This window comes from Phalangium opilio, unplaced genomic scaffold (genome assembly GCF_054372755.1).
Source record: "Phalangium opilio isolate 3A_F unplaced genomic scaffold, DU_Popi_V2 ptg000082l_1, whole genome shotgun sequence".
Taxonomy (NCBI): Eukaryota; Metazoa; Arthropoda; class Arachnida; order Opiliones; family Phalangiidae; genus Phalangium; species Phalangium opilio.
In genome coordinates this window covers 4,464,674-4,483,874 of record NW_028324189.1, presented here as the reverse complement: position 1 = coordinate 4,483,874, position 19,201 = coordinate 4,464,674, and the positions used below count along the sequence as shown (strand labels likewise).

General features: G+C 40.4%; 1 long non-coding RNA gene and 1 other non-coding gene across 2 annotated transcripts; one reads left to right on the top strand and one right to left on the bottom strand.

Annotated features, from left to right (window-relative positions):
• Positions 1-14,169: 14,169 nt before the first annotated feature.
• Positions 14,170-14,241, bottom strand: TRNAW-CCA (transfer RNA tryptophan (anticodon CCA)). Its single transcript has one exon. It is a non-coding gene; the product is annotated as a tRNA-Trp (tRNA).
• A 495-nt stretch (positions 14,242-14,736) lies between these two features.
• Positions 14,737-16,582, top strand: LOC149651051 (uncharacterized). Its single transcript, XR_016370866.1, has 3 exons — positions 14,737-15,743; positions 15,829-16,170; positions 16,231-16,582. It is a non-coding gene; the product is annotated as an uncharacterized LOC149651051 (long non-coding RNA).
• The last annotated feature ends 2,619 nt before the right edge of the window (positions 16,583-19,201 follow it).

Here is a 19,201-nt window from a genome sequence, read left to right as displayed (position 1 = left end):
CTTTTTTATATTTTGGGGAATAGTCTATACGTGCTTTAGGCAGAGCTGTAACGCGATTTCCTGGGCATTTCTAGGAAAATTGTTTGTCCGCGGGAGATCGACAAATAACGTTATCGACTCGAGCCAATTCAACGTCCGTCCTGCTGCATCGTACTTATTTTTTTGTTGGAGCAAGGGACTGACTCCGTTCTTCCTGTTCTATCCATTTTCCCTTGCGCATTTCGCGCTCTTATTTTTACACTCCCACGCCTCTGAAAAAGAATAGAGAAAAGGCGGAATGATGAAAGATAGATTCCGACTGTTCTCCACGTGCACCAAAGAGAGTACGTCCACCAGGGACTTTCTCATCCCCATCCCAGAAACCTTTTTCCAACGCTTCTTTCTTTTTTCTCAACAATATAGATTTCTGATGTTATACTATTTTTTATGCTGTTTCTTGTCAATCAAATATGAATATTCCCCCTACAGTATGTCGAAAGTATACGTGTAACAATATAGACTATACGGACATCCGGAGCCTTTCTATATTCTGTCCAGTGTGAATTACGAATTCAAAAGCCTATCCACATGTACGGAAACCTTTATTTTTCTTTTTGGAAAAAGGAAGGAAAGGAATACCGGAACAAAATCGAACGTTATATATCCGGAACTTATTACGATGAATATATTGTGTTTTGGAAAAAGATGGCGTCATAGTATGAGGCTCTATAGATATCTACGTGTTATAACAGAAGTTCCATATATGAAATAAAACACTTCAGTTCGCTTATCTCCATTGATGGTAATTAACATTACGAGTGTTTAAGACCGCATTAGCATTTAAATAGTCTTAAGAAACGAATACCACTGTGTCGTCATTGGTGTAGTGGCTTCTGCTAAACCCCTACCTTACCCTTGCCCATCTCAGCCTGTTAAGAATTCAACCGATCCAAAGGCCAAGCCAACAGAATAAAGATGTAATGCTCCGATTACAATAGCCTTTGTTTATCTTAAAATAAATGCAAACTGAACTTGGGTAATTTAGTTTCACAATTCTTCTGACCTAGTTATTTATAAATATCCCTCATTATAGAACTTATAACCCAGACTGATCGATTCATAGCACAGCCATCATGACAATATAACTATCATAGAGCGAATACAAACGGCAGTCAATGGCTATTCTTTTAGGCCTATATAAAGAAAAACACGGATCGAGACATGGGCGCAATCAATGAAAAAAAGCTATAATAAAAACCACGGGGGTGATAATCTCTTCCGAGAAGGCGGCTTTCTATATATAAAAGAAGCGACTGGACAGATAAAGTCTGGTTCCATTGACATTTTATCATTTTTTTATCCATCGTCACGCCATTCAGAACAGCATCCCCTTCCTTTCATATTAGAGAGACGATCGGAGCTCAGATCCTTTAGTGAACTTCTCTATTGGAACGTATGCTCCGATATTATCCCAACTCTGCTCTGCCTTAATCCGAAAGATGGGGAAGTAAGTAACGTCCAAAATGGGAGTGAAGATGAGAATGAAAAAAAAAAGCGAAATGTCATTAGGGAAGAGATGTCTGAAGCCATGAAGAAAAAAAATGTCTCGGTCCCAAGAGTAGACGAATATAATAGACAAGAATGAAAAGCTGAAGCAATGGCCTAGCCTTGCTGTTAGTGTTAAAAAACACGAAGAAATGGGACTGGTCGATATTTATATATCTATATATAAGTCCTCCATGAACAGGTTGCGAGAAAATAATGGAATTCTTGATGTGTAACAGAGCTGGTTGGCTTCAAATACAAAAGTTCGTATTCGTCCTCAAAGGCTATTGTTCGAAAACCAGTTCCCTTATAAGGAATCTTTATATATTATTTTAAAAATCCATAATTTTCTGTATATTATAATTCAGGATTAATTAAATTCGTTCAGTAATTAAGTGCAAATGTATTTGTCGAAGACACGCTCGCAGCTGCAAAACTGCGTAGAAATATTCTAAGAATTGAAGCATTGTTTAAACTATGCGAGAAAGGGAAATATAAATTAGTTCGCTTGATCAAACATTATCGGAATTTAAAATTAAATTATAGTATTAAAATGTATCTATAAATACAGAAAATCTACACGCTTTACAGTTTTATAGTTAAGATTGAGCGAGTGACTCTGAATAGTTATATATAGTTCGTAGCTCATCATTTAATTAAATCGAATCGCTTTAGGGGGTAACAGCAAAATTCAATTGTTCGAAGGAAATGGGTGTGTGTGTATGGTTAAGCATGCACGCCTTCGTAATACGCGAAACGTACTTACCCGATCTATATCTATATATAAATTTATTAAGGTAATTGTATCTACAAACCCGTAGTGTTCGAGGAAGACTATAGCGAATTAAGACGGGAAGGCCATCAAACACCGCGTGTCCAGTCAAACAACTTCGAACAAACAGTGTAAATAGCTGCACCGGCCATACCTTTACCCAAAATCCCCTTCGTGATAAACTAAGGACGAAGCGCTCCTGTAAATGAATTTCCGATTCAGAATGAAATTATTGATGTTGACGAATTAGGGTTAAAGCGAATAGAAGCTACGTACGTACGACACGAGCGAGTTCCGAAATATATACACACAATAGAAGACCGTCGTAGTGGAAGTCCCAAGGCGAGATTAAATTTCGGCATTAAGACCGCTACGCGCTGCTAATTTCTCTCGGATAATTTCATCTAAGACGTAAAATTGTTAATTAGAATTGATAAGGATTCGCCACCCAGTATGATGCACATTATTCCGCAGAATTCTACGTACACTTTATATATACACAAGAGAGAGTATTTTAATTACCAAACACAATAAAATTATATATAAGGTTAATTTACATATTTTGCGGTTTGTGTTGTGTATATTTAGACCTAGACCCCCGATAAGTTTTGAAATTTTAACGACATTCGCAAAATATATTCATAGCTTGTGAGACTAGCTGCAGCGTGACAATCGCGGTATGGAAATACAGTATACACTGTATTATGAGAGTATATGGTAATGTATTCACCCATCAAGTGACTAAAGTGTTAAAATATTAAGCGAAAAGTCGTTATCTCTATCAAAAGGGTGATATATATATTTTTTCTGGCCGTAACTGAAACCGCCTTCCTTCTCGTGGTTCATAAATCAATTATTTTTATAAGGAGAGCCCAGAAAGAAAACCTGTCATCTCGTTTCAGGAGTAATGATATTAGACGGAAATACACGTGGGACACTGAATCTGAAGTCGTGCGGAATTCCATATATGTATACCAACATTGTTCATGAAATGAAACTGTTCTTTATTCCTGGGCTAAATATGTCTCTGTCATTGAGCAGATTTTTCATACGTCTTTGAACTAAAAGAGTAACGTCCCTACGAAACGTGTTTGGGTTTCTCAGGCAAAACGGTTCGGGCTACCCAGGCAAAACGGTTCGGGCTACCCAGGCAAAACGGTTCGGGCCACCCAGGCAAAACGGTTCGGGCTACCCAGGCAACACGGTTCGGGCTACCCAGGCAACACGGTTCGGGCTACCCAGGCAACACGGTTCGGGCTACCCAGGCAACACGGTTCGGGCTACCCAGGCAACACGGTTCGGGCTACCCAGGCAACACGGTTCGGGCTACCCAGGCAACACGGTTCGGGCTACCCAGGCAACACGGTTCGGGCTACCCAGGCAACACGGTTCGGGCTACCCAGGCAACACGGTTCGGGCTACCCAGGCAACACGGTTCGGGCTACCCAGGCAACACGGTTCGGGCTACCCAGGCAACACGGTTCGGGCTACCCAGGCAACACGGTTCGGGCTACCCAGGCAACACGGTTCGGGCTACCCAGGCAACACGGTTCGGGCTACCCAGGCAACACGGTTCGGGCTACCCAGGCAACACGGTTCGGACTACCCAGGCAACACGGTTCGGGCTACCCAGGCAACACGGTTCGGGCTACCCAGGCAACACGGTTCGGGCTACCCAGGCAACACGGTTCGGGCTACCCAGGCAACACGGTTCGGGCTACCCAGGCAACACGGTTCGGACTACCCAGGCAACACGGTTCGGGCTACCCAGGCAACACGGTTCGGGCTACCCAGGCAACACGGTTCGGGCTACCCAGGCAAAACGGTTCGGGCTACCCAGGCAAAACGGTTCGGGCTACCCAGGCAAAACGGTTCGGGCTACCCAGGCAAAACGGTTCGGGCTACCCAGGCAAAACGGTTCGGGCTACCCAGGCAAAACGGTTCGGGCTACCCAGGCAAAACGGTTCGGGCTACCCAGGCAACACGGTTCGGGCTACCCAGGCAACACGGTTCGGGCTACCCAGGTAACACGGTTTGGGCTATCCAGGTAAAACGGTTCGGGCTTATCAGGCAAAACGGTTTGGGCTTATCAGGGAAAATGGTTTGGGCTGGACGTTTGATTATCAGTTAGAATATTATTACTAGGCCTAGGTTTTAAAAGAAAAAAATCAAAGAGAAATCCAAATTTGAATAGAGTCTTAAGACCGAAGTCATAACAAAACAAACGACTATCGACATTTACTAAAGCAAAATAAAAAATCTCAGGCGTAACTATAGCCTGCATGGATAAATTGATAATTTCCTGCGGTTTTTTCGCTCTTTTTTCGAAAAGGTATCGCTTTTTTAGCAGGAAAACTACCCAGGCGGTCCACGCTTTGGCAAACTAATGTTTATTCAGTGAGGATCGTTTTTTTTCCTTCTTCTCCTTTCCCGTACGAAGAAGCATCGTCGATTTCTGCGTCGTCCCAGAGAGACCAAACTCGACTTAAAGACTCTTCTGGCTAGTCTTCTTCAAATATATATTTTTGCCAAGCGTTCGAGAGGACCTGGGTTTTGGAAGAGTGTACGGTGGATGGGTGCATATTGAAATGAGGGGAATACATTTTTTGGAATCATTACCACAGCCAGCTAGGAGGTACGAAGTTACTTCGGGTAGGGAGAGCTAAGTAAATCCTTGGTGATGTATTTTTATAGTGAAAAATAGGTTTACTCATTTCAATAATAAATATACCACGATAGCGAGTTCAATTTTTCATACTATGGTATAACGTATCGTTTGAATCGCGGTGGTAGGGTACGTAAAGAAGGAGATGAAAACGGATATATCGCGGTGCGGGAAGGAAATGATACTTATTTTTAAAGTTGATAAAGTTAAATCGGATTTTCATTCAGATATGGACGAAGAGGGGGAGCTTTACAGCAGAATTTCATATGAATACACTAATTATGTCTCTCTTGACTTTGCGAAATATAGACCTTATGTAAAACGTAAGCCAATATTATTCAACTTCATGGCGTCGTTAGAGTTTTAGAAACTTAAGTTAGAAAAACTTGTAAGAGCTAAGCCTAGTTTGAAATGAAGCTTAAAATGCACGTGCCATTTTCTCGGGCCAATTTTGGAAGATACCCTATTACATGTTAGGCACGAGACGTTTTCGTCAATTTCTATAAATCTGTTTATACTATAACAATGTCTATCGCAACGTCAATTGTATGAGTTATTATATTAGATTGGAGGTGCGCCTTAATCCAATTTATTTAAAATGCCCTTCGTGATATATTTTGAAGCCATAAATGGGAAATGGAAGAGCAACAATTGCAACTAGTTTCCTCTAAATTCCTTGAAATAAACATATAAAAGAGGCTCTAAGAAAAGACCAGATTTACCTAGTTTCGAAAAGGTCGACGTTAGGCTTAACCCTTTTTTTTTTAAAAAAAAAGGAAGGAATATATTCATTGTCTAGCTGATTTCTCAGTAGGCTAAAGCGGGGAAGAGGTAATACAACAATGAAGGTTGGGTTCTGCGGCATTTCGATGAATAATGCATTATCGAAAGTCTCGTTTCATCAAGAACCGAGATGCGCAGCTCCCCAAATACAACTACATGTATAGACCATATTCTCGAGAGTAAATCGTGGCGCCGCGAAGATAAAGCGCCAGAGAGTGTATAACGAAGAGAAAACAAAAGGAGGCTCTAGATTCCAAAGGCCGCTAGCCTTATTTACAACGCCTCCTCCTTGTGCAACTGAATTGAGCAAACAACATTTCCCAACGCGTAACAAAAACATTTTCTGGATTACTCTAGAAAAAAAAGTAAGCAAAATAGATACGGCGAATAAAAGACCTCGAGGAATGGACCAGTGGTAGTTAGTTAACTCGGAGAGCTGGCGGCTTGAACAATGAGACTCAATTTGAATAAACCCCTAATTTGGAAGTCTACTCGATTCTTTTTATGGGGGGGGGGAAATTAGTCTGCGAAAATCTAAGGCAACTGTATATTTATTAGAAGAATGTTTCAAAGGGAATTAATTCAAAAGGACGCGGAAAAAATTTGTACGAAATTACTATAATTAACATATAATCTGATTCACTAGTACGAAAATGGGATTGAGTAGTTCGGAGCACTCTATCATCAGTCCATTTGCGGTAGGTTTGCGACAAGACATACTCTACGGGACTGATGACGGTGGAGAGAGAGAGAGAGGAAACCCTTAGGTAGTAACTATTTCTAAAAGGGAAGAACGTTCGTTATATGTACGGGAATGTAGAGCTAATAGGGTTAGGACATGGGATGAGAAATGGACTTAGCATTGGACTTCCTCAAAGGCTAAGGATACATTGGCTTTAACTCAACGGACAGAGTATAAAAGCTTGTCTTTGATACCTCGTGCTTCCCCTGTCTAATTTCGGGGACAGCGAACGTCATCAGAAATGGGAGGGGAATTGACGCTATAGAGGATGCGTAGCAAAGGCTTAGAGTAGGAATATCGGGGCCAAGTCCGATTCCTCTATCCCCAAGGACAGTCAGGAATAGGGGCCCTCGAATACGGGTGTCCCCGAAGTCTCGTCGTCTCCGCGAACTGTAGTGAATATTGATGACGTAGGCCCCGACATCAATGCCAAAGCGACCGACTCTCGATATCTCGACCGAAACATTCGAATATACTCTACATTTCCACTATTACACCCACTCCGTCTTTTCTACCCAAGTATTAGCCTTTTCCTAAGGCTAAATCTGGCAGAATCCCTATCTAATAACGCGTTGTTAGTAATGCCGCCTTTTCTCGCGAAAATGCGCGCGTTAAGTGCTGGGAAAACGGACCCGGAAGGCCCGACCCCGCTGGCTTTTTGGAACTTTTTAAAAGGCTGTGTTCTTGATTAGAGAGTCCTGGTAAAATAGGGGAACTGGGATAGCATGGGAACCCGGTCGTTAAGTACACATTCGTGTTTCGGTGATTTTTTTCACTCGCGCTCTTTCCTTTAACTAGAGGCCCGTACACTTACACGAAGCTCACGCTTGACAGATAGGGGAAATAGTTCTAAAGCAGACAGTTTTTAAACCCTAATTTGTTTAGGATCAATGAACACAGAGCCCGACTTTAATTAAAGCGAAGGGCTTAAAAGCGGATGACTTAAAAGGGGAGAAAGATACCAGGTTGAAAGGGAGAACGCGCGATCGCGGCATGCAGTTAAGATCATTCGAGCTTGCAAGAGTTTTAGGCTATATATGGAATTTGATGAAATTATGTCTAGTCTAGGATGAAGTAGGTTGAGCGTTGCTGAAAACGTATTTAGCAGACAGTGGTGTTAAATATATATATATCTCTATTTAATATATAACATATTAATCATACGTAACGAGGTTGAAACATGTATGCCTGTCTAGGATATTGATACGCCTACAATTGGGGCCTGTAACTTTAGATAGGGAAAGTTACTTGTCGCCAAGACTTGCATTTAGCCTATCTTTATGACTCTTCGGTAGGTACCATGGAACAGTGAAAAACCTTCAATTCGAAATGCAAAGTTATTATGATGTTGTTAATTCTGGTTGGATGGCGTCCAAGCAAGACTCTCGTGGCATTATGTAACGCTCAACAGAGCAAAATGAGTACTTCTTTAGTTATTTCATCGTAAATACTATAGAACCCTGACCTTTTCAACAGTTCAATCACCCTTTAGGAGAGTGTGAATAGATTTGAAAGGGAAAAAAACACGGTTTATAGGGGGTGAGAAAGATTTATGAAACGTAAAAGATTTTCGATATATAGAAACACCATTTATTAGGGTTAGTACAAGCTGAAACTGAAAGGTATTTCTGGGGCCGATTATGGCATTTAGAAAGCGTCCATGCACCCCTCCCATTTAGGTATTATTGTTTGACGTCTATATAGTATTATGGAAGGGGAGAGTACTATACCAGCTTATGACCATTTCATTTTCACGGCTTAATACCAGACTGAATTTCTCCCATCCAGTTCTCATTGGAAACGGCAGCTGGCGAGTAGCGATGGCCGGCCGCGTGTGCCCATCTAGATTCCCCAGGCAATGTACTATGCCACATCTTCCTGACAAATTTACGCGGGGGTTACAGTAAGGCCCTAGCTTTTTCTTCGCTGTTCTACGGGGAAAACGCCAAAATGCGAGAAGAAAAAGGTCGACTCTAATATTTCCCATTAGATATATTCCGTAAGGTAGAAAACGTTGAATCGTGAGTCGTAGAGTTTGTACAAAGAGGAGGTATCTGCGCTCCTATTTGTTCCACCTGCCTCACAGTTGGCCCACTTACAAAAACATCAAACCTGGGCTCATGATGAAGGCCAACTTACAAAAACATCAAACCCGTGCTCATCATGAAGTCCAACTTACAAAAACATCCAACCCGGGCTCATGATGAAGACCAACTTACAAAAACATCCAACCCGGGCTCGTGATGAAGACCAACATACAAAAACATCCAACCCGGTCTCATGATGAAGACCAACATACAAAAACATCCAACCCGGTCTCATGATGAAGAGCAACATACAAAAACATCCAACCCGGGCTCTTCATGAAGGCCAATTTACAAAAGCATCCAACCCGGGCTCATGATGAAGGCCAACTTACAAAAACATCCAACCCGGGCTCATGATGAAGGCCAACTTACAAAAACATCCAACCCGGGCTCATGATGAAGGCCAACCTTCCCTTTAACTCGCGTTAACCTCTAGTTAGTGATCCACCCCCGCAAAACGAGAGAAATCTAAATCGGGTCCCAGCTGCTTGCCACTATACTGCCTTTTCTGTGTCGCCACGGAGCAGAAAGAGGACGTATTTACGCACTTGGGGTGCTCCGGTGAACACACCGGTGTTGAAGAACGGGAGAAGGGAACGGAGAACTGGTCCGTGGTGCCAGAGGTAGGAGAGCGAGGAGTGAGCGAAACGAAGTCCGTGACTCACCATAAATCATTTTATGTTAATCGTATTAGAACTTACACGGCTTTAGAGACCACCACTACCGCGTTTGTTACTAAGGGCGCTAATATTAAATGGAAATAATTGTAAAAGCGACGCGGGCACGGCACATCCTCATCTCGTAACAACTTTGCGCGCCCCAGATTACGACTATATATATATAGGCCATCTCTTTTATTAATTTCAGCGGAAAACAAATTTCACCCTCGCGGTTTCGAATCATTCATTATTTTCCAAAAGTTTTCGCGAAACTTTGTAAACGTAATTATAAATTTTCGAGATAATTAAAAATTCCTGCGGAACATTATTAATGGAGGCCCGCGTAGAATATTAATGACTAAGATGAAGAAAACAGCGAACGTAGCCGAGATTATATTTATAATCTCAAAAAAAAAAATTTTCAATTCGCACGCACAATCTTTGCTCTGTGTAAGAATCAGATGGAAAAAATCTATTTATACAGTAAGGAATTTATTATAAAAGCCATATCACTTCACACTTTTTTTTCTCGTAATCCAAAGGCAGATTTAATTTGGTATATCCACATACTCCTTAGGGTTGGGTTGTAAGCTCGCTTCTCACGTATTTCTAGACGGCTCTTTGATTTTGAGGAAAGCAAGTCCAAGTGGGGAACTCAGACTAGAGAATTTTTTATCTAGAATACCTCGGCAGCTTCTGGTTTTCTTTCTTCCTTAATGCAGATAAGAAGAAGGCCAAGGCTGGGGCCAGTCCCCTTTTCCTTTTCTACAATCCCTAGAGAGTTTCAGATTAAAAGTTTTGGGCTTCCGATGGAATGCTTTCGCCATACTGTAGAGAAGGTTTTCAGCTCGGGTTCCTATAGCTTGGCCCCGGAGAATCCGAATTCCGCAAATTTTTTTATCGCGTTTGAGACCCCCTTTACTCCGACCCTATACCGCGTCTTTTCTTTTCTCCGTACCCATCCTCTTGCCTGGCATACGGTCTCAGCTTTGCCGAGAATTGACGAAGTTTTGCTCTGGAAAAATTCCGCAGTTTCCTTTTGTGATGACGGTGGGAGGATGAGTCCTTTGAAGCTCCAAAGGAAAGCCTCAAAAAATGGATGGCTTCATTACGGCTAAAGCTTTTACATATCTTCTTTTTATAATCCGAATGCTTTTGTCTCGCAGAAGAAGATTCATTTTATTCACTGTTGAAGGGAAGATGTTGTCACCCTCTTATGGTCACAATTAAATAACGGAAGAATTGATGTAGTTGGTTGCGGATATGCTAATATTTTGAAGTTGTCTTGGTTAAAAAAATAATATTTATATATCAGTTTAATTCAGTCTTCAGTCGAATATGGTTTTAAGATATCCATAGATACGATATATCATGAAATAACTAGAGAGACTTGAAAAGCAATAAAGAACTTTGACTTAAGTTGTAAGTCAACACAGGAAAGCGTGATCAGTATAAACAAACGTTCCTATTGACAGCAGCACGTGTTTGAGAGAGTACTCAACAAGTAGGCGACAAGTCAGTCGACGCTTCCAAAGCCATGAAGGGCTTAAAGGACAACACTGGCGAGTCGCTTAAGCTTCCATAACTTGGTACGTGTCCCGACAGTCAACTAAGACTTCCTTTCAACCGCCCACGACAAAGTATTCCGACAAGATACCCTTTACCTGTCTTGGACAAGCGATGAAAGGCGCTTATGTAAGTCGGGGGTTTCTTACTAGCCTCCCAGCACGCGTGCCTTATATAATAAATGACCATTGATTGGTCGTGACCAGCCGAGAGAATCGAAGTCGAGAGAAAACGAAAGTGTCCGGTCTCCATCAAGAACTGAAGAAAAAATATTTCCGATCTTTGCTTGAAATAAGGTAACGCAATTTTCCATAACTGCCAGGAAGATGATGGATGATTTAGACTTTACCTTTACTTCATTAGTTTGGAGCCCATAAATTTTATAAGTGCTTAAACTTAGTTTAAGACTTAAGGTACGTAATTAAAGAAAAAATATGTTAGAATAAAACTTTAGCGATTATGAAAAGCGTAACCTGGGTTGTCCTCAGCTTAAGCCGAAACTATATCGGGTATAATATTATCAATAAGTTACGATGAAGGCCTTCCACCACCCACTTTCATCTTCTTAAAAAAATCTAAAATGGCTCTCATTCACTCTAATAGGTAAAGATAAGGGGGGCGGGGAAGATACGTTAAGGTTTGACGCTATAATTTCCAACATCAACGAGTCATTCGAGTGATGGCCGTCTTTTAAAATCTACGATGGCAATTTCCACCCACACCTTGATGCCCCGTACAAAAAGGGAATGTTTCTCATTGAGAAAAATCGAAAACTCTTCGAGAAGTGAATTTTTCGTAGCCGATATAGGTAGAACCGTGGCGTCTTTCCCAATCCAGGCTCGATATTCCAACCATATTTCAAATTACGTCTTGTAGGCACCAAGAACGGTTCTTCCAATTTGCTCAAGAGTTTTTTTCTTCTTCTCTCTCTCTTCCAGTCGTATACCCCTCGCCTTTCTCATTCTCGCTTATGGCGGTGAGCCAACAAAAGACGTTCAAGTCCTCTTTCGAGATTTAGCTCATTTTTTTAAACGATGCATTTTATACTATATAGCGCTTTTAACAAAATTGACGCTACGATGGCGCTGCACGAAACGTATCGGTTATGAATCACCGGCGTATCAAACGTTCGAAGAGAATTTGCCTAGTAATAGGTTCATTCTAGTGCCAACCTGTCATAATCATTCGCCACGTGCAAGAAGAGGAGAGAAAGTGTATGTGTGTGAAAAACTATTAGAAATCACCTGCTACTAATTCATAAAGGACTCTTCGATGCGAATACTGGAAGGCGCGCTACACTGCATGCCGGGAAGGGAAATGGCGTGTTGGGTTTCAACGTGGCTATATAACGGACCGTTTAAAGGTTGCTGGAGCATTAATCTTTGTTGGAGAGACTGTACATGAAATAATTGGTCCGTGATCGTAGGGAAAAGAAAAATATTATTATTGAAGGACATGCATTTTTGTGATTGCTTTTTTTAATGTTGAATTTTGACTTCAAGTACCTATTTTTCGTAACCATAGCACAATCTCGCCCCTACTATTAGAAGGGGATAATTGAAGAAGGATCACAATCTGTATCCTCTAAATACTTTAGTTATGTAACATTATTCTTCCCAGGCTCACCCTTTCTGTTTGCTCTCCTGCTCATCAAACTTCAGATGGGCATCGCACCGTGCTAGGGTGAAAACCCGGTGAATTATATTACTGTTTGGTACTAGATCCTCAACAATCAACAATTACCCCTCTTTGTGGTTCACTTCTCTCAAAGAGAAGTATTTTACACTTCTGCTACTATTCTTATTTAATGTATTTCTGAGTTAAATCTTCAATGAAGGTTAAAGAAACAATATGACTTCTAATGAATACCCAATGTAGCGTAAATGAAAAAATAACCCCATACATATCCTGTGTCTTATTTCTTGCATACAAATAAAGACACCACCCCGAAACACTTCAATTTTCTTAAAACAGCACTTGTATACCTAGTAAAATCAAAAACCCACTTCCTGTATTCCCTTTTCGTACACATACAATGTCAAACTTCCCTAAGCCAGTTGGAGTACCTCGTTTAACATAAAGATAACTTCAAGCATAATTTATTCCAAATTAGCGTTGCAGTATAAACATAATGTAAGAAAGGTGATTTTAAAATCAAAATTCCGTACGGAAAGTCTACTCAAAGGATTTAGCTGTTTAATATAAACCGTTAATCAAAGACGCGGGTGATTTTAAATATACAAGGGGGGAGGTTTAGAAGCTTTGGTCAAAGGAACTGATAGAAAGAGCCTCATTTGACAATCGCTCCATTGGCTCGACCAGGAATAAAAGGGGTGGAGGGGGTAGAGGACCTGGCGTTATTATTAGACATTCCTTCTCTGTAAGGTATAAGGACGTTCGTCGCAGCCTCGAAGGTGGGCGAGCTAGGGCATCAGCTGCTTTTGTCAGCGAAGGGGCATTGGCAGCAGCTGCGCTAAGCTAACCACGATAATTTATACGGAGGATCATGGACACGCCAATAGGCGATACAGTTCCGCAGTCCAGGCCAGGGCCCCCGTGTGATATAACTAAGGTGAGGGGAAACTACGCGTATTGTTGAATAGAAGTGGGATGCCATCTCTATTCTATAGGGTTCCCTTGTACTTTGAATTTCCATATGAAAAGCCCCCAGGATTGATTCTCTCTCGACTAGCTAACTTTGTCATCTGTGGGCAAAAGTACAAAATATCTCGGTTGGTTTTATCAATTTCAAATTTTAGTACGCCAGGTTGGGTATTTGTTGCGCCGCTATCTTCGAGCAGCTTTGTGGTCCCTTTCCATTGGACACTGGTTACGAGGATGGGTATACGCTTCAAGACAAGTCATTAAAAACTTTTAATTCGAAAGGATATCTCCAATTAACCCAGGAACCCCTTTATCACCAGAAAGTGAATGGAATTAGGTTTTGTAGGGCAACAAAATCGCTTCTAAAACAGTACCAATATAGCGTCGTTTTATTCTTTATCTTAAGCCTCGAGCCTCATAAAACGGGGGAAAAGAGCGGATTAAACGATATATGGAATTGAAGGGGATGATAACAAAATCGATAATGTGTACTTTCCCCGAAGAGACTTGGATGGCGGGGGGGGATAGAGCGGTAGTCAAAGAGGGAAACGCGCAATGATGCGAGAAGCGAAAACCAGTAAAGACTGTTTCGACTTTCTCAAAAATTCCGATAGATGGTGAACGAGAAGTTAGGCAAGAAATCCATACATTTATACCGCGTCTTTGACCCATTTACGGCCATAGTAACACCCAAAATCAATTTCGCTTCTTCCGGAAAGTTAATGTTTAACAATGACATACTCCTTGGAACAAAAATAATACTCTCATGACCCGGACGTGATTCGAACACGCAGCCTTCTGATCTGGAGTCAGACGCGCTACCATTGCGCCACCGAGTCATGAAAATACGATTCGTGTCAAGTTTACAAGTACAAATCTCGAGGTTATCAAACTCTTTAAATATACGCGAGATATTTCCTCGTTTATCTCTTCTTCTACGATAACAGAAACTCGTTTGGGCTGCAGCCAAAGTCTAGCGCCAACACACACTCGGTATTGTTCCGCCAAGCTAGTTATTTATGTTAACTTATCAATTACATCAACGTTTGTAAAACCAAAACGTTGTAAGTAACAAAAACAGTTCAATAGATATACGTTATGGTTATATTATTATAATTTAGCGAACAATGTTTACAAGGCCAAATACGTGAAGTTTTTAAAAAGACTGGTTTTGGGTTTGGTTTTATAAACTTGTAAAGGTGAAAAGCAGGTTTATTTTTTCAACTATAGTAAAATCCATATGCCCCTAGTAAAAGTTAAATTTTTATAATGCATTAAAGGAAAAGAAAAATGATTGGAGCATTTTTGGGCTTTAAAACCTGAAATAACTGACATAAAAGTACCCACTCATATCTCGCAGAAAATATGACCATCCCCTATGATTACTTAAAGAAAAAAAAGGTGCAATTCTTTTCTCTCTCTCTCTCTCTCTCTAGGAGTTTTTCTCGTTTTCTTATACTTTTTCTTCGGAAGACGGATTTCTTACAAGTTAAATTCCATGGAAAAACAGAAGGAGAATGTTATATACGTCTTACGTCTAACGAGTTTCCTTTATAAGCAGTGAGAGGGTGATGCACGAAGAAACGCAAAGTTGAGCGCTAGTTCAGCGTGCATATAAGCGCGTTCCCATGCCATTACGGATTTCCTTCTCGCGTCAAGAAGAAAGAAAAAGAGAGAATCCGAAAATTGCGTTAAAATGATAGATAACTCTGGAATTGACGCGGCACAGAATGCGTGCCTTCAGTTCTGCAGTACAAAAGGATGGAACCTTCGTACTAACTCGTGCAAAGAAAAAAAAACCTATTCTCTAATATAGCTAAAATCTCTGTAAAAATATCTTTAAAACGAGATTGTTTGCTATAGGGATGGAAAAAAGGGGAGTTGTATATATATATATATATACGAGATGGAGTCATCTTTGGATTGTCGCTCTACTATCTAATAAGAAAAAGATAGGCTGGGTGATAAGACCTTTTTTGAAATGGAATATACGAAAGAGCGTCACAGCGAAAGAAAATATCATCATCCCAATGGAGATCTAAAGTTTCCTAAAAAAGCAAAGACAAAAAAAAAACGGAAAAGAAAAAAAACACGAAGATTCACGGAAGCGAGTCAAATATAAAAAGATGATTTACTGAGAGAAAGTTGAAGTCTCGCTAGTTGCGACAATTGTGAAAAATGACGCGATATCATAACTTCAATGGGTTTTTGTATCTATAAGAATGTTACTGTTCGCAAGTCTTGGCTTTTACGATATTTTTTTTACTTCAGAAAGAGTTAGAAACTGACCTAGCTGGACATGACAAAATGAATTACTACAGGAAAGTCGCGTGCACTTCCGGTAATGCGCCTCTGATGATAGGAGTTCATAATTATTTCATGAACTGTGTTGTATTGATCAGTAGTTTAAACTACGCTGATTTCAGGTAACTTCCTCGGCGCAGAAATCGAAGAGTGAAATTCAAAAGAGAAAGGAGATTGGCGTGGATAATCAAAAACTGCCAGACACAATCCTTTAATTCCATCTTTGAGAGAAATTAACCTTTCATTAAATTTAAATAAGCCTTTAAATCCTTTAAAAAAGAATTAAATTGCTTTTCTCAAACAATGAGAAAAAGAGTAGCGAAACCAACCGTACGTATTTCGCAGTCTCATCCCAGAAAGAAAAAAAAACCAGGTCGTAAGTAGACAAAAGAACGAGTCTACGAGCGGGAAAAGGAACGAGGGCAAAAGGATTTTTAAACTTCATATAAAAACACCTATTTCTGGTTGGTGGAAAAGCAGCTGGTAACGTCCGATAAGATGCTAGACAATAAGTTTTTTTCCAGAGTGGCTTAACGGGATGAACGATGACTGCGGACGATTAATTCATATTTTTCCGACTGTATGTGTTCGGAATGTGTCTCGCGAAAGCCAAACTGAACCAGAAAAAAAGGAAACCTTTTTTGTGGTGGCGCGCTGGAAATCCTCGCTGTAGGGGGCGCTTTAGCCAGCGTATATGGGGTCCCATAGGCTGAGGAACCCAGTTTATCTTAATCGATTCGGTGTTTAGGCTTGGCCAGAAAAAGAATGAGAAAAGCGCTATATATGGCCTTGGTCCCTGGAAAAATGCCCGAATCCCTTCCTCCAAACTTTCTCTCCCTCGTAGCATCCATCGGAGTTTCTTCTTCAGCGGCAGCATCCAACTATAGGGGTAAGAGATGTTTTCAAAATGACCCGAGAAAAGAGCGAGCGAGATATTCCGGTGGTACCCACACACACAAAACTCATTCTTCCTCTCGTTTTAGTATTGGATTTTTGCTATTGTACCAACACTACGCCAGGATGCTAGCTAGCGCTTTAGGATGCCGAGTAAAAAGCAAAGAAAACCATGCTGACGTATACAATATTTCCAGCCCAAAAGAAAACCGTTTTCTCCCAAACTTTTTTCCTGTGTTGTGTAAGTGGTATATTTTAGGTCTACTATGAACTATTTCCGTCGTGTGGACATTGCATGCACCACTTTAAAAATTAGCTGGACCAGTTTAATTAATTAAAAACCTTCTAAGGTTTCACCATTTTAAGTGGCCGATGTGTCTAGTTCATTCAATTAAAGAGCTTGGGCACTACTGGCCAAATGCCCATTTTAATAAAACACTTATTTCACAACCTAACATGGCGTGAACTTGAAATTTCGATAATGCTGCACATAAATACCTTCAGATGACTTTAGATTAATACGAACTTATATATATACTAAGTCTTTGATCAAAACCATAACCGGAGTTAGGTATAGTCGCACTATATGGGATCAAAAAGTTAAACTTGACACCATAAACGTCGATTTTTGGCTATATGGAGTAAAGGGGATGTACGTCAAGTGACCTCTGGTCATTGCCGTCATGTCAGTCATCATTAGTGATGTTTACTCGTACGGGAAGCTAAAGCTACCTCTATACTAGTCACCCTTTCAGATCCCTGACTAACGTTCACCACGATGTAGAGAGGAGCTGCAGTTTTCGATCCCCATACTAAGAACAAAATCGGGTGGCTACCCGCCTTTTGCGGTCTTTATTGCTTCCAAATGTGTCCCCAAAGGTTGCACGGAGAAGACCAATCGATTTATGTTCTCAAAGGTCCAAGCTTCGCCACGAAAAGCGCTGCTGCAACTTCGCCCATACTTTTATTTGGACTCTAAGAACTTCCACGTTGGGCCAACATCACTTCCAGGGTACCAACCCTCTTCGTCCCAATGTGATATAAATTATACCGGGTGATAAACGGCACTCATAATTCCATTGTTTTTATATTGGCTCTTCTATCATAACTCGGTAAATCCTCTACCTTCCTTCATTTTTCTACTTCCGGCAATCCCTGGCACTGTCACGACTCCGACCCGACTATTTGATACCAACCAAATTTACGAGCATCCCTTATTTTAATCGACAATTAAATCCATCATAAAAATAAATTACGATCTAAAAACAATAGAAGTTTCGTAAAATCCATACGTCTTTGATGAAAGAAATGTTTCTTTTTTAATGTCACAGAAACGATTTGAGTGGGATATATTGGTTTGAATGCAAATATATCAGTGGGATTTCTTTGTAAAATTTTCCAACATAATCAGAAGTTCGTAAAATGAAGTGAATCATTGAAAACGGTAATGGAGTTTTTAGATCATTTAAGAGTGAGACTTTAGAGATAAGTTCACGCTAACCAAAAACCATACAATTCAACCTCGAATTAAAATACCCATAAAAGAAAAAAAACTCCATTTAAATATATATATACACATAAAAGCGTCAGCCGTAAAAAATATATCGCGCCTTTAAAAAGAATATCATTTCGTTTTCTAATGTTTTCTAGAAAACAACTAAAAAAATAGAAGAAATTCTGCCATTATGATCCGAGAATAAAACGTAAACAGTACATCATCTCTCCCGTAGCGTAAGAACCTCCAAAAAAAAAAAAAACTTTCGCTGCAAAGAGTGTGCATTACCAAAAAAGAAAGAAAGAAAGAAACCAAGCGGTATTACCCAACTCGGTTATGAGGTACAGTTTTGCGGATGTAACGGCGTAGCGTGAGCGGTCTGGATAACCAACAACAAAGTGGTTAGGTCACGCCAGCGGCCGGGCATTCTCTTTATCCAAATTTCAAGTTTAGATTTTATCACACACATCTCTAACCCAACAGCAAAACAAATCCACATTTAACAACCGCATCCCTGCCTTTGTTTACAGTACAATCTCATATTGAAAACAACAAAAGCTCGCCCACTCACGAAGCATCATCCCAGAAAGTTACTCCCTATTCCATTTATCTAGAAAAACTGAGTCAATATACAATAAGGCTGGGTATACCCCATTTTAAACAACTCCAACAGCCTTTTACTTCATTAGCTGTATTTTATGTGACTGATGTATACCATCCTTTTTCTTTATTCTACTCTCGGAGATACTCAACATATACCTTGTGGTTGTTTTTTTTTTATTCCTCGGCAATCTTGGCACACAAAAAAGGGGCGAAAAAACACCAGGCTCGGAAGAAAAAACTCCTGGATTAATGAGAATTTCATTCCCTTATTCATACTGCTCAAGCAAAAATGAGGAAAAGTTACTAGGATATCCGGCTTTAAGAATATTACTCTGCAAGAAGGAAATTTCTAAACCGTTCTTGGGCAAACAAGACTCGTCATAAACATATGCCTTTCTAAATATGAAAGATTGATTAAAGAGAATCGACAGAATAAACTTTTTTGAAGATTCACCTTTTCAACAATATGATAATTAAAATGGATTTTCGGTGTAAATTGAAAA